General features: G+C 36.7%; 1 protein-coding gene across 1 annotated transcript in view; it reads right to left on the bottom strand.

Moving 5' to 3' along the window:
• Nucleotides 1-3,617: 3,617 nt before the first annotated feature.
• The window catches only part of ZDHHC15 (zinc finger DHHC-type palmitoyltransferase 15), a 128,588-nt gene continuing 119,686 nt past the window's right edge, over nt 3,618-12,519 (bottom strand). The window contains exon 12 of the mRNA XM_067722282.1: nt 3,618-8,220. The gene's annotated coding sequence lies outside the window, so the exon portion shown is untranslated. The remainder of the gene's footprint in view (nt 8,221-12,519) is intronic.

The raw sequence follows: 12,519 nt of genomic DNA, 5'->3' as shown, positions 1-12,519 counted from the left end.
TTAGTTGCGGCTCATGGGCTCCTTAGTTTTGGCTCACCATCTCCTTAGTTGTGACATGCATGTGGAATCTAGTTCCCAGACCAGTGATTGAACCCGGGCCCAGAATCTTAACCACTGCACCACTAGGGAAGTCCTGTAATTCTTGAGTTTTGTTCTGAGACACAGTGAAGTTACTTATGAACAATTTGATTTTCATAAGGCTTGTTCTTAAGCTTTGCTCAGTAGGTCCAGAGCACCCTTTAGTCAAGGCAAAATTTTCCCCATTACTCACTACATAATACCCTTGTGAACACTTATAGCTCTTGGTCCATGAGTTACCAGTTTTTTCCACTCTGGCTGGAGGCAAAATGAACTGTTTCTGGCCCAGAGATTCAGAGATTGTTTCCTGTGTTCCTTTTAGATAGTTCTTGAGGGTCTCCACTTTGAGAACCACTGCCATGTAGCATAAATTCACACAACATTAAAAGAGATATTTAAACTTTAGGCATGCAATTTGCAAGATCTAATAAATGACAGGGGGGTTGAGAGTAAAAAAAAAAAAGGCATAATGCTTATAATAGAAAATTCTCCTTAAAAGCCCATTTCTGACATTTAAAAACCAGTGTCAGTGTCACTAAAAATAACACTGACATGAACTAAATATTCCAACAGCTGTCGTCTTAAAACTCCTTGAATTTGATGAGAAACATTTGGTCCCCTGTTGTCTGAAGAGAAGACTTTATATAGTACCTGCTGTGTACATAGCCGATCTCTCTGATATCCTTAGCAACAGCCATTCTGCTGCTCATCCAACTGCTCCAAAGCCTTGAGTAATAGGGAGGATTATGGAAATCACAAATTCTGAAAATATAATAAACTCAGCCATAGACTTTGCATTAATTGGTAGCCTGTAGCCCAGTTTGATAATGCAACACAGTATCACATACAGGTTCACTTATTTGATTTGATGATTCTATAAATATGGGACACAATTTAAAGTAGGAATTCTTAACTAGGATATATGAACATATTTCAGAGTATCTGGAAACCCTCTGAAATTATAAAATTCTCTGTGTGTTCGTGTGCGTGTGTACTTTTCTATGGAGAGTGTCCATGGCTTTCTTTAGATTCTCAAAGGAGTGCATGACCAAAATAAGATTTAGGGTCCCTAGTTTAAGGCAAGCTCAAATGAATTCAATTTCCCTCTCTCCCTCTCTTCCTACTATCCTTCTTTTCTTTCTTGACAATAGGATTCACAAAGGTAAGAGCTCATAGCAGTGAGAATTATTATAAAGAAGTAGATTTAAAGCTGGATTGGGTAGCACTAGAAAAACTCCATAAAAAATGCATTGTTTTATTTATCAACTAGGATTGTAGTGTCTACACCCTATGAAAACAGTCATATAAGGGCAAAGTTGTTTCTGATGACTTTGGTTGAACTGAACTTGTCTAAAACTACCTGTGAGTAAAAAGTAGAAAACTTCCCAAGTTCATGATAAGTGAAAGTATTTAAAAGTAATGTTTATATATAGAGCTCCAGGTAGTTTTGTTACAATAATCAGACAGAGGCAGTGATGGAAATGCAAATCTGAAGTTCTCTGGATCAGTATAGGCATAGAAGAGGTAAGTTAATTTTACCCACAACAAAATTACAGTTTTAATAGATTGATAATATGTAGGTAGAAAATAGAAGGCTTCAAAGTTTAGGGGAAATCATAATCAAGTGGAAAATAGGTTAAAATGTTAATGTTTCCCATCTTGGCTTGTTTCCCCCAGTATTCCCCCTTAATTTTTTACAACTCACAGAAACCTCAACCCTCAGTACCCAGTAGCCCTGCCACACACACACTTATGATTCAGAAACCACTTCAGATTTGTATCTGTACTCGTTCCCTCTGAACTACATTACTCTAATAAGTGCCTTCTAATTGTCCAGGGTAATTTATGTTTGGTATGACAGTGGATTGGTAAATATGACTTAATAACAATTTCTGACTAATTGGTATCCCACAATCTTTAATGTTCCAATAGCAAAACTTTTGCTTTCCTTGTACAATGAATTACATTTTATTTGTCTTGAAATTCTTATATACTACTGCCATATTTATTTTAGAGTTTGCCAATGCCAACTAAAGAATGTTGCTTGCCATCTGGCTCTAGTCACTGGACACTGTAGTCACTGACCTTTAACACACCCTGAAATGAGTTCAGGGTGGAGATCAGGAATGAGGCACTCTGGGAAAAGCTGGCAGAACAGGCCTTCAGATAGATATTTTCAGTAGGAAGTTTTATAAACCCAAATTCTTGCACCTTCTCATACCTAGAAAAGCACTAAAATCATTAATGGAGACAACTGCTCCCCGTGACTAGCAGCAACCTTCTACTGAGATGTGTGCTTAATTGCATATACCCCCTTCACCAAAATCACACATATACTGACCTCCCCCAAACCCCAACCTCTTCAGAGTAGTTCCTCAGAGCTATCTGAGAGGCTGTCTCATGGGCTATAGTCCTTAGCCCCAAATAAAACTGAGCTCACAGCTCTCACATTGTGGGTTTTTTCTTTTTTTTTTTTTGTCAACACCAACATTGTCAGGATCTGGGTCTAATATTGTGCTAATTTGCAAAGTTGATATAAATACTTCAGTTAAGGTTTATGAGGAAAATTTCTTTTAAAACCATAAACATATTCAAATACTTTTAATAAAAGTTTGCTTAAAATGTACTTTTTACTATCATAAATTTTCCACCCCGTGAAAGTCTAAACAATGAAACATGCTACTGTGTGAGAATGAGTATTTTAACATTCAAAAAGAAACTAATTTTTCAATGTCCCTACATTTGGTGAGAAAATTAATTTGTAAATTTTGTTGTTTATAACATCAAGAAAATACATGTCTATATCTTTACACATTCCTGTATGAACCATTTTACGTATATCTATAAATTAAAGCTTCCTTTTAAACATCTATGTCTTGAATTTCCTTAGTAACCTCTACTCAAATAAGATTCCTGTATAAAGGTCTCCTCTTTTATGCATTTTTAAAATCTAGAATCATCAGCTACCTTTGTTTCTGGTATTTGAATTTTTTACATTGTGTTTGTTATGCAAATTAAAGCTGTTTGTAGCTGATGCATTGGAATAAATGAAATGGGATTTTTCAACTGAGATGTTCTGAGGTCTACCTAGTCTAAGTAAGTACTTTTAAAATAAGCTTAACTGGAATAAAAGACTTCTTTCTGGTTTGTGTTAAGTGTGACCTCTACAGGTTGGGCCTTTCCAAAGTAATTCTCCATTATTATTTAGTCATGGTCAGCAATTTTGTTTCAAACTTCAGCTTTCAGTGCTCTGCATTTTCAATGACTTCTGCCTTCTTGTTGGCTAATTCTGTCTTAAAATGATTTTTTTGTGTGCAAATGAAGCATCTATTGAGGGGAAGCTTATCTGAGGCTTACTGAATAAGGGTGTCTCCAAATGTTTCCCTGAGGGTAAGATATAACTTAGGAGCAAGTGGACCACTGTAATCTTTTCTCAGCATCATTGTATTTTTTTTCAGGTAACATGCATCTGGAGAATAATAAACATAGTCTTCACTGTAAGAAAAAGGAAACCAGAGTTCATATCACCCTTAGACATATACGTTTTCTCTTTCTTTTTACTTATCACAATAACAGAGGGAAAGGCAAAAGATGTGTGAGGCTGAGCAGACTGAACTTAAGTGACATTAAACTAGTCAGCATTCTACCAGAAAGCCATTGCTGCTAATTTCCCAACTAATATCCATGTAGGAACATAAGAAACACTGAGCACAGGAATAGGGGGTGTTTGGAAGATGAGATGTTACAGAAGAGTCTACATACCACATACAAATCAACGTGGGAGTGAATAAACTCCACTATTATACCCATGAAATGAGAAGTATAGAAACTTCCATCAAGGTGGTCTGAAATTTTAGCCTTTGCCAACATTGTTTAACAACTCCATAATATAGAAAAGAAATGACAATTTTATGCATATGCTTTTAATAAAGAACTTAGGAAGATAAAGCTGGTCAGTATTTGTGGGTATTTTTGTAGCAAGACACATGGTTTTAAGAATATTATATACAATTACTTTGAGCAGATTGGTGGAAAAAAGGATTTGTAGCAAATTGGCAACTTGAGCTTAACTGCTGAGGTCTCCAGTGCTTTTCTTTTTCTGGCTCTCCAATGCATTTCATATATTACCACGACCCAGTACAAGCTTTCCTGCTGCATCCCTTTGCTGATTTAGCCAGCAGGATGACAGCCATTATTCCTTAAATGCATCTTATCTTACTGTTTTTTTTCCCCTTTAACACCATTCCCTACTAAGAATCTATTTCCTGATATATTACATTCATGTCTAACTCAATCTGCTGATGGCCATATACAAGGCTGCTACAAAGAATACATTTAATAGTTTTGAACACTGTGTGGGACACAGCCCTAGCCCTTTTGGAGAAGTAAACGGTCATGGGTTGCATGCTATTAGGTGCCATCCATTCATTATTACATTACATAATACCTGCATGCAAAAGACTACTATTTAATATGGTACATTATAGCTCTGGTTAAAGAAATGCAGATGTACCATACCTCATAAACTATTTACTACTGATTGGATGGAACTCATGAATTTTCAAAGAACATGAGACTTGTGGAAAGGTCTAACAATCTTGTCACATGCCTTCTGTGACTCTGATAGAGGCACAGAACATGTCTTTGGCACCAACTGAGTACCTTAGCTACTCTAGGAGCAGAAGTTTTAGAATGTATGAATGGAATATTCACTTGCAGTGACTGTTGGACTTTTTTCTAAGAGGACAGAGACTCATTCCTTTAAAGTATTTGCTCCTGATGACCAGGCAGCCTGCTTTGGGGGCACTGTGTATGTGCACACATGTATAGATATATATGTGTGATGATAGGTGAAAGGGATAGGATTTGCATGACTGTTACATTCCTATGAATTTGGGCCACATTAAATTTCAGATGCACATTACAATAATGTATATTCAATATTCTTATACTGCTAGGATTGTGCTTAAATATTCATTAATCTCAATGTCTACACTTTGTGCAACTTGGCATAAACATGAGGAAGCACATTCTTTTCTCTGGCAAAGACAATCCTGAGAGTGGGCTCTATGGGTGCCAGAGGACATAATGGCACTGGCTGATGCCACACAGTGTGAAATATATGTGTCACATGGGGCCAGAAGGGGAAAGAGGCACATATTACATTTCTATCACATAGAAAATAAGAATTGTATAAATTGCATACTTTCAGATTTTGGACAAAGTGAGACTCTTCTGAAATGTGGTCCTGCCCCAATTGCTCTCAGTGTTCTAAGCTGCTCCATGGTTATCCCAGTACTGGGAAGCCAAGTCACTCTAACGGTGCACTGGACATGGCAACTGTGAGTTCTGTCCCAGAGAGCTATGTGCTTTTGGAGGGTGCTTCATTTCTTTTGTCCTTAATTTTTAAGGTTGTACCATGGGGAAAATCACTTCTATTCCGCCTCTTTCCAAGGACATTGTTGGAATGAATGGAATATCATTAATAAGGTACTCTAAGTTCTGCAAGAACAAATCATCAATGAGAGCGTGGAAGAAAGAATGGAGCACACTGATTTGTTTAGAAATACTGTTCTGGTTAAACTTTGCATTCCATTCCTGCAATGAAGGATATATAAGAGCACTGGGGAGTTACATAGCACCTTTCACCTGTATGATCCCAACAATGAGTGTCTTTGTTTTGCAGATGGGGAAGATGGGTACCAAAGATTGGGGAATGAGATCCCACTGAGGTTATTGGACATGGCCCCAAGGAAAAGCAAGCAAAGGAGCCAGATCAGGGTATGCTAATTATCAAACAAACCTGTCTGTCTTCCTAATAGTCAACCAATTGGGGTGGTGGTGGTGTCTAGGTACAGAAGTCAATACTCAATGACCTATAACGGGGATAATATCAGAATCTATAAGCTATTGGAATAAAGGTTCAGAGATAGGAATAGGGTTTCTTTATTTCCCTAAGCCCCCAGGTAAAACCCTGATTTATTTGGCCTTTTGAAGACAGTGTAAGTCTGTAAGACATTAAACAATCAACTTTGCATTATAGCTTTCCTGAGCTTTACCCTTCCAGTGCTTTTATGTGGTTCCCTGACACTGTCTTTTATGACCTGATTTCTATGAGTGCTGAGTGCTGATACACTCTATTCATTAAATAAGTTCTTGATTCCTTCATGACTTTGAATCATAGTTAGCGGCTATTCTGCCTAAACTCTTGGCAGAAGATGATGGATGGGAAAGACTGCTTTGAGGCCTACTGGCTGTGGAGTAAGCAACAGCCCTACCTTTAGGAAAGGTGCATTTCTATATGAATATAAGGCAAGGCTTGTCAAACATAAGACCATGTGGATGATCAAATAAGCTTTCAAGATAAACCCAAACAAGAGAGTGTTTTAAAGGGAAAGAGGAAGGGGAAAAAAAATCTTCCCATCTGAACATACACGATTTCTTCATGAAACCCAGTGTGCATAATCCTCTAGGCTGGTTCTTGGCATCTGAGTTTGAGAAACAGTCCCTGGCCCTAATAGATTTAGTCGTGTCTAGTATCCTCTCAAATGAAATGCTGGCCACAATCACAATCCATTTAATTTATGCTGAAAGTCTTACCGTGACCAAAATTACCTAGAGGATTCAAATGAACATGTCTTTTGTTGCTTTAAGTAGCTGAATTGTTCACATTCACAGCTCTACTGAAATCTGAACACTGAATTGTTTGTGGCAGGCAATTCTTTTTTACTCAAAAAGGTTTTAGGGGGAATAATTTAGCAAAACTAACATCCCTCTAGGAGCTCAATAACTTGTTATCAGTACGATGCCTCTAACTCACTGATCTCTGTAAGAGTTGGGACTTCTATTGTTAGCAGCTGGGCACTATGACACTGACTGAGAAATGAAAACCATCAATACTCTTAGGTATTATTATTATAGAGAAGCAGCATTAATGTCCATACTCATTGATTCAGGCACTAGGACTAAAATAAAGGCTTATTATAAATAAATTGGGAAATGGATGTAAACTACCTTAATGGCTGCACTACTACTGGAACTAAAAAAAAAGCAAAGAAAAGAAAAAAGAGAAAGAGTTGGCCTATTACTGTTAGGTTTTTCACTATCTGTACATTAATCCCTGTTGTGAAAAAAAATACCTTTAGTGCTAATCCTTAGGCTAATTTCAACTGTGAAACTTCACCCTTATTAACAGTACTGTAATTAAACATGAACATCATCCTTAAACCCCTTAACAAAGCCAATGGTCAATAACTTAGGCTTATAGTTTTTCTTTCATCATAAGAGTAATTCATAAAGGCTAAAATAAAGCTAGGTAGCAGAGAAAAGAATAAACGTTATTGGAGAATTTTACCACAGTGTGGCATTAAAAGTCTTTAAAACACCGATCATTATGTTAAATAAAATGGAAATCTGATCTGATCTTCTCTCTTAGCTGTGGTGTTTTCAGGAATATCACATATCTATGACAGAGAACAGGTTTTACATAGTTGTTCAATTCCCAATTTGAGGACCTTGATCACAGTGTTGAATCTCCCTCTTGAATTTTAGGTACCTGATATAGGGAAGGTGTTCACAGCTCAGCAAATATTTAAATTGCTATTTAAAAAAATATGATTGAATAAAAACTTCAGATTTTTTAAGCCTAATTTTTCACAACACCACAGAAGAATTTTGTGTAAATATGCTGCACATATGCATGCTTATAAATGCACATGTGTACAAGCAGCAAGCTAGTCTGATTCCCCTCAATAAAACAAAGACTCTATAGATATGATTAACAGTCTTTCTAGGGAAGTTAAAGACTCCAAGGAAGTCTTTTGAGTTCCCCTTTACCTGACAAGAGTAATGAAAAGAGCCTCTGGAAAGATAAATATGTTACATTTAGGCTTTCACAGATGGGGAGAGGGGAAATGAAGAAAGAAGCAGAGGAAGACTGGCTTGAATTAATTGCTACCAGATTGATGAGTTCAGCTAGTAAATTAAATAACCTGTAAAGTCCTGAAACATCTATCTGCACAGCAAGAATTTGATGGGATGCTTTCAAATTGTGAAGCTTCCAATCTGCCATGGTGACTTATTTTGAAGATTAGAATGGTTCCCAACACTGAACTCTGTAAGCTTCATTGGAGATAGAGGGTCCTGGGAATGAAAAAAAGAAATTCACAAGTGAGCTAAACTACTGTAAATATCCACATGGTAACGTCCATTGACAATAATATGCAACTGTTATATATTTTTGAAGAGTATGCATCAGCATTGAAAAATATTAAGTGAAAAAAGCAGGATGCAAAATTATATATACAATGTTATACTTATTTTTAACCCAGAATCATTATCTGGAACAAAGACCAATGAAATACACTAAGTTGTTGGAAGTGGTGGATTCATGGGTAATTTATTTTCATTTTCTCTACTTTCTATTTTCCACATTTCCTCTAGTACATATACATAATAATTTGATAATGCAAAAATATTTATTTCTGAAATTCACAAGAAATAACATAAGCTTTGAAATTGGGCAATTCTGAATTTGAATTCTAACTTTGCTATTTGCTATCTCTGTGATTCTGGACAAATTAGTTTCTTCATCTGTAAAACAGGCATAACAAAATCTAACTAAAACGATATAGTAGGTACTCAAGCAGCTATTATTAGTATAAGCTTTCTGGAAAACAATTTGGCCATATATATTAATGGTCTTTTAAAAAGTTCATACCAGTAGTTTTGCTTCTAGGAGCCTATCATAGGAAAATGATTATAAATGAGGAAAAATGTTTAAGTTCAATGATATTATTGGCAACCTTACTCATAATAGTGAAAAACTGAATAAAATCTTACTGTTGGACAGCAGAGAATTGGTTAAATAAACAATAGCACTTTGATGTAATGGGAAATTACTTTCAGCATTAGTGAAAAAAGCAGAATTCGAAACTGAACACAATATGGTCTCAATGTTTAACAAATATATTCATATAAAATATCGATGGAATATAACAAAATGTTAACATGAGTTATCTTCAGGTGGTGGGATTATAGGTGATTTAAATTTTCTTCATAGTTTTTCTCTTTTCTTTTATGTTTAATATACTTTTAAAATTATTTCTAACTTTTCCTTTTGGCCATGCCGTGTGGCTTGCGGGATCTTAGTTCCCTGACCAGGGATTGAAAATGGGCTCACGGCAGTGAAAGTGTTGACTCCTAACCACTGGACCTCCAGGGAATTTCTTAAAGTATTCTTTTATTATAAAAGCAATTCATGTTCATCATAGAATAATTGGAAACTATAGAAAGGGATAAAGAAAAAAATGACCTATCATCTCAGAGACTGTTTCCCACGCCCCCTTCTTCTCATTCATTCATTTGACAAATATTTATTGAATACTTACCATGTGCCAGGCATTGTGCTAGAAGCTGGCACTAAAATGTGAACAAGACATAGTGACTGCTCTCAAGGAGCTTACAATCTAGTTTGGGCGACAGAAAAGTAAGTAGGCTATTACAACACAGAATAAAAGGGCTCTCATAATGTTATGGTGGCACCCAAAAGACATCAGTCAGTGATATACCCGAGTAAATGATGTGGAGGCTGAAACCTAGAGAATAAATACTATATAGCCAGCTGAAGGAGACTGGAATGGAGGAGGTGGGAGGTTGCTGAGGAAGCATCCCAATCATGGGAAGCATCAGTGGCATGTTTGAGGGGCTGAAAGAAGTTGAGGTGTGGCTCAAGTATAGAATGTGGGGATAGAACTGGTGGAGAAGAAGCTTCAGAGTTAAGAATCTGGAGAGATGAGCAGGGGCTGGATCATAAAAGGTCTTGTAAGCCATGTTAAGGAGTTCAGACTATGCTGAAGCCAACAAAAGAGCCACTACACAGATTTAAGTTTTTCATCATTCTAGCTGCAATATGGAGAATGGACTGGAAGAGGGGCAAGACGGGAATCAGGAAAATCAGTTAAAAAGCTATTGCAGTAACACAGATGACAGACACATGGTTTGGGGTCATGGTAATCAGGCTAGAAAAAGTACACAGCTTCCAGAGATATTTAGGAAGTACAATCAACACACCTCAGTGAAAAATTAGATGTGAGTGGGAGATGAAGGAGAAGGAACAAAACAGGAAATGGATTTTGGGGTGGGTGAAATTGAAAGGCACTTGGTTATTCAGGTCTGGAACTCAGTAAAGAGTTCTGGGCTGGAGATACATATCCAGCAGTTATCAGCATACATATGCCCTTTAGCCAAGAAATGGGTAGATTCCCTAAGGAATGAGTAGATTTATGTGATGGTCAGGAGAAAACCTAGCAAAGTTTGGGAAGACACTGTCTTAAGAAGGAGATGTCTGATGGTAGGGGTGGGGGGAAGAAGGGTGTAGGAAGTTCCAGAGAAGCATGAGAGAAGGATTTTTTAATTTATAATTTAAATGTATTAAAATTAACTTCTGTTTGGTTTACAGTTCTGCGAGCTTTTACACATGGGTGGAATCTTGTAACCACCATCTCAGATACAATGTAGAACTTCCTCAGCCCCCTAAGCCAGGCAACCACCAATCTGTTTTCTCTCTATGTATTTTTGCCTTTTCCAAAATTTCATACAAATGGAATCATATAGCACATAGCCTTTAAAAAATATTTTTGTTTTTTTAAATTGAAGTATAGTTGACTTACAATATTATATTAGTTTCAGGTATACAACATAGTGATTTGATATTTTTATAGATTATGCACCATACAAAGGTTATTACAATATTATTGATGACATTCCCTGTGCTATGAACTGGGATTTTTTCACTTACAATAATGCATTTTAGGTTCATCTATGTTGCTATAAGTATCAATTGTTCATCAAATCAAAAGATTGCTGAGTAGTATACTTTGTTTACTCTTTTTTTTTACATCTTTATTGGAGTATAGTTGCTTTACAATGGTGTGTTAGTTTCTGCTTTATAACAAAGTGAATCAGTTATACATATACATATGTTCCCATATCTCTTCCCTCTTGCGTCTCCCTCCCTCCCACCCTCCCTATGCCACCCCTCTAGGTGGTCACAAAGCACCGAGCTGATCTCCCTGTGCTATGTGGCTGCTTCCCACTAGCTATCTATTTTACGTTTGGTAGTTTACTCTTTACCCATTGAAGGACATTTCTTTTGTTTTCCAGGTTTGGGCTAGTATAAATAAAGCTGCTATAACCATTCATATACAGATTTTTGTGTGAACACAAGTTTTCATTTTCTAGGGGAAATATGCAGGAGTAGGATTACTGGGTCATATATGGTAAGTGTATGTTTAACGTTGTAAGAAACTTTATAAGGAACTGTCAAACTGTTTTTCAGAGTACCTGAGCTATTTTGCAACCCCACAAGAAATGTATGAGAATTCCAATTGTTCTGCATCCTTATCAGCACTTGGAATTATCCCTATGTAAAAACAAAATTACCCATTCCAGTATGGGTATAAAGGAATCTCCTTGTGTTTTAATTTGCATTTTCCTAATAGCTAGTGATATTGAGCAGCTTTCCTTCCCCCCGCCTCCTCAATGGATATCTATATTTTATTTATTTATTAAAGTTTTTTTTGTTTTAAAAAAATTTATTTTTTGGCTGCATTGGGTGTTCGTTGCTGTGTGTGGGCTTTCTCTAGTTGCAGCGAGCAGGAGTTACTCTTCGTTGCGGTGCACGGCCTTCTCATTGCGGTGGCTTCTCTTGTTGTGGAGCACAGGCTCTAGGCACGTGGGCTTCAGTAGTTATGATGTACGAACTTCAGTGGTTGTGGCGCACAGGTGTGCGGGCTTTCAGTAGTTGTGGCTCGCAGGCTCTAGAGCACAGGCTCAGTAGTTGTGGTGCAAGGGCTTTGTTGCTCCACGGCATGTGGGATCTTCCTGGACCAGGGCTCAAACCCATGTCCCCTGCATTGACAGGCAGATTCTTAACCATTGCACCACCAGGGAAGTCCCATGGATATCTGTGTTTTAAAAATAACTCCACTGCCATACTACCAATTTTCAAATGTGAATGACTATATTTTAACAAAGACTTTTGGCACTAATTTCATAGACTATTCACAATCAATTTTAATTTATTTTAATTGAAATATAGTTGATGTACAACATTATGTTAGCTTCAAGTGTACTACATGGTGATCTGACATTTGCATACATTATGAAATTATCACCCTGATAAGTCTAGTAACCATCTGTCTCCATAGAAAGTTATTACAATATTATTGAACATATTCGTATTTAAGGCCTTCGTTTATTGATTTTGTGTGGATGATCTGTCTATTGATGTAAGTGGGGTGGTAAATTTCCCTACAATTATTGCATTACTGTCAAGTTCTCCTTTATGTTTGTTAATATTTGCTTTATGTATTTAGGTGCTACTATGTTGATGTCCTTTTTTGTCTCTTGTAACACTCTTACACTTTGTTTTAAAATCTA

Source organism: Pseudorca crassidens, chromosome X, assembly GCF_039906515.1.
Source record: "Pseudorca crassidens isolate mPseCra1 chromosome X, mPseCra1.hap1, whole genome shotgun sequence".
NCBI classification, from domain to species: Eukaryota; Metazoa; Chordata; class Mammalia; order Artiodactyla; family Delphinidae; genus Pseudorca; species Pseudorca crassidens.
This window is presented reverse-complemented; position numbering and strand designations above follow the sequence as displayed.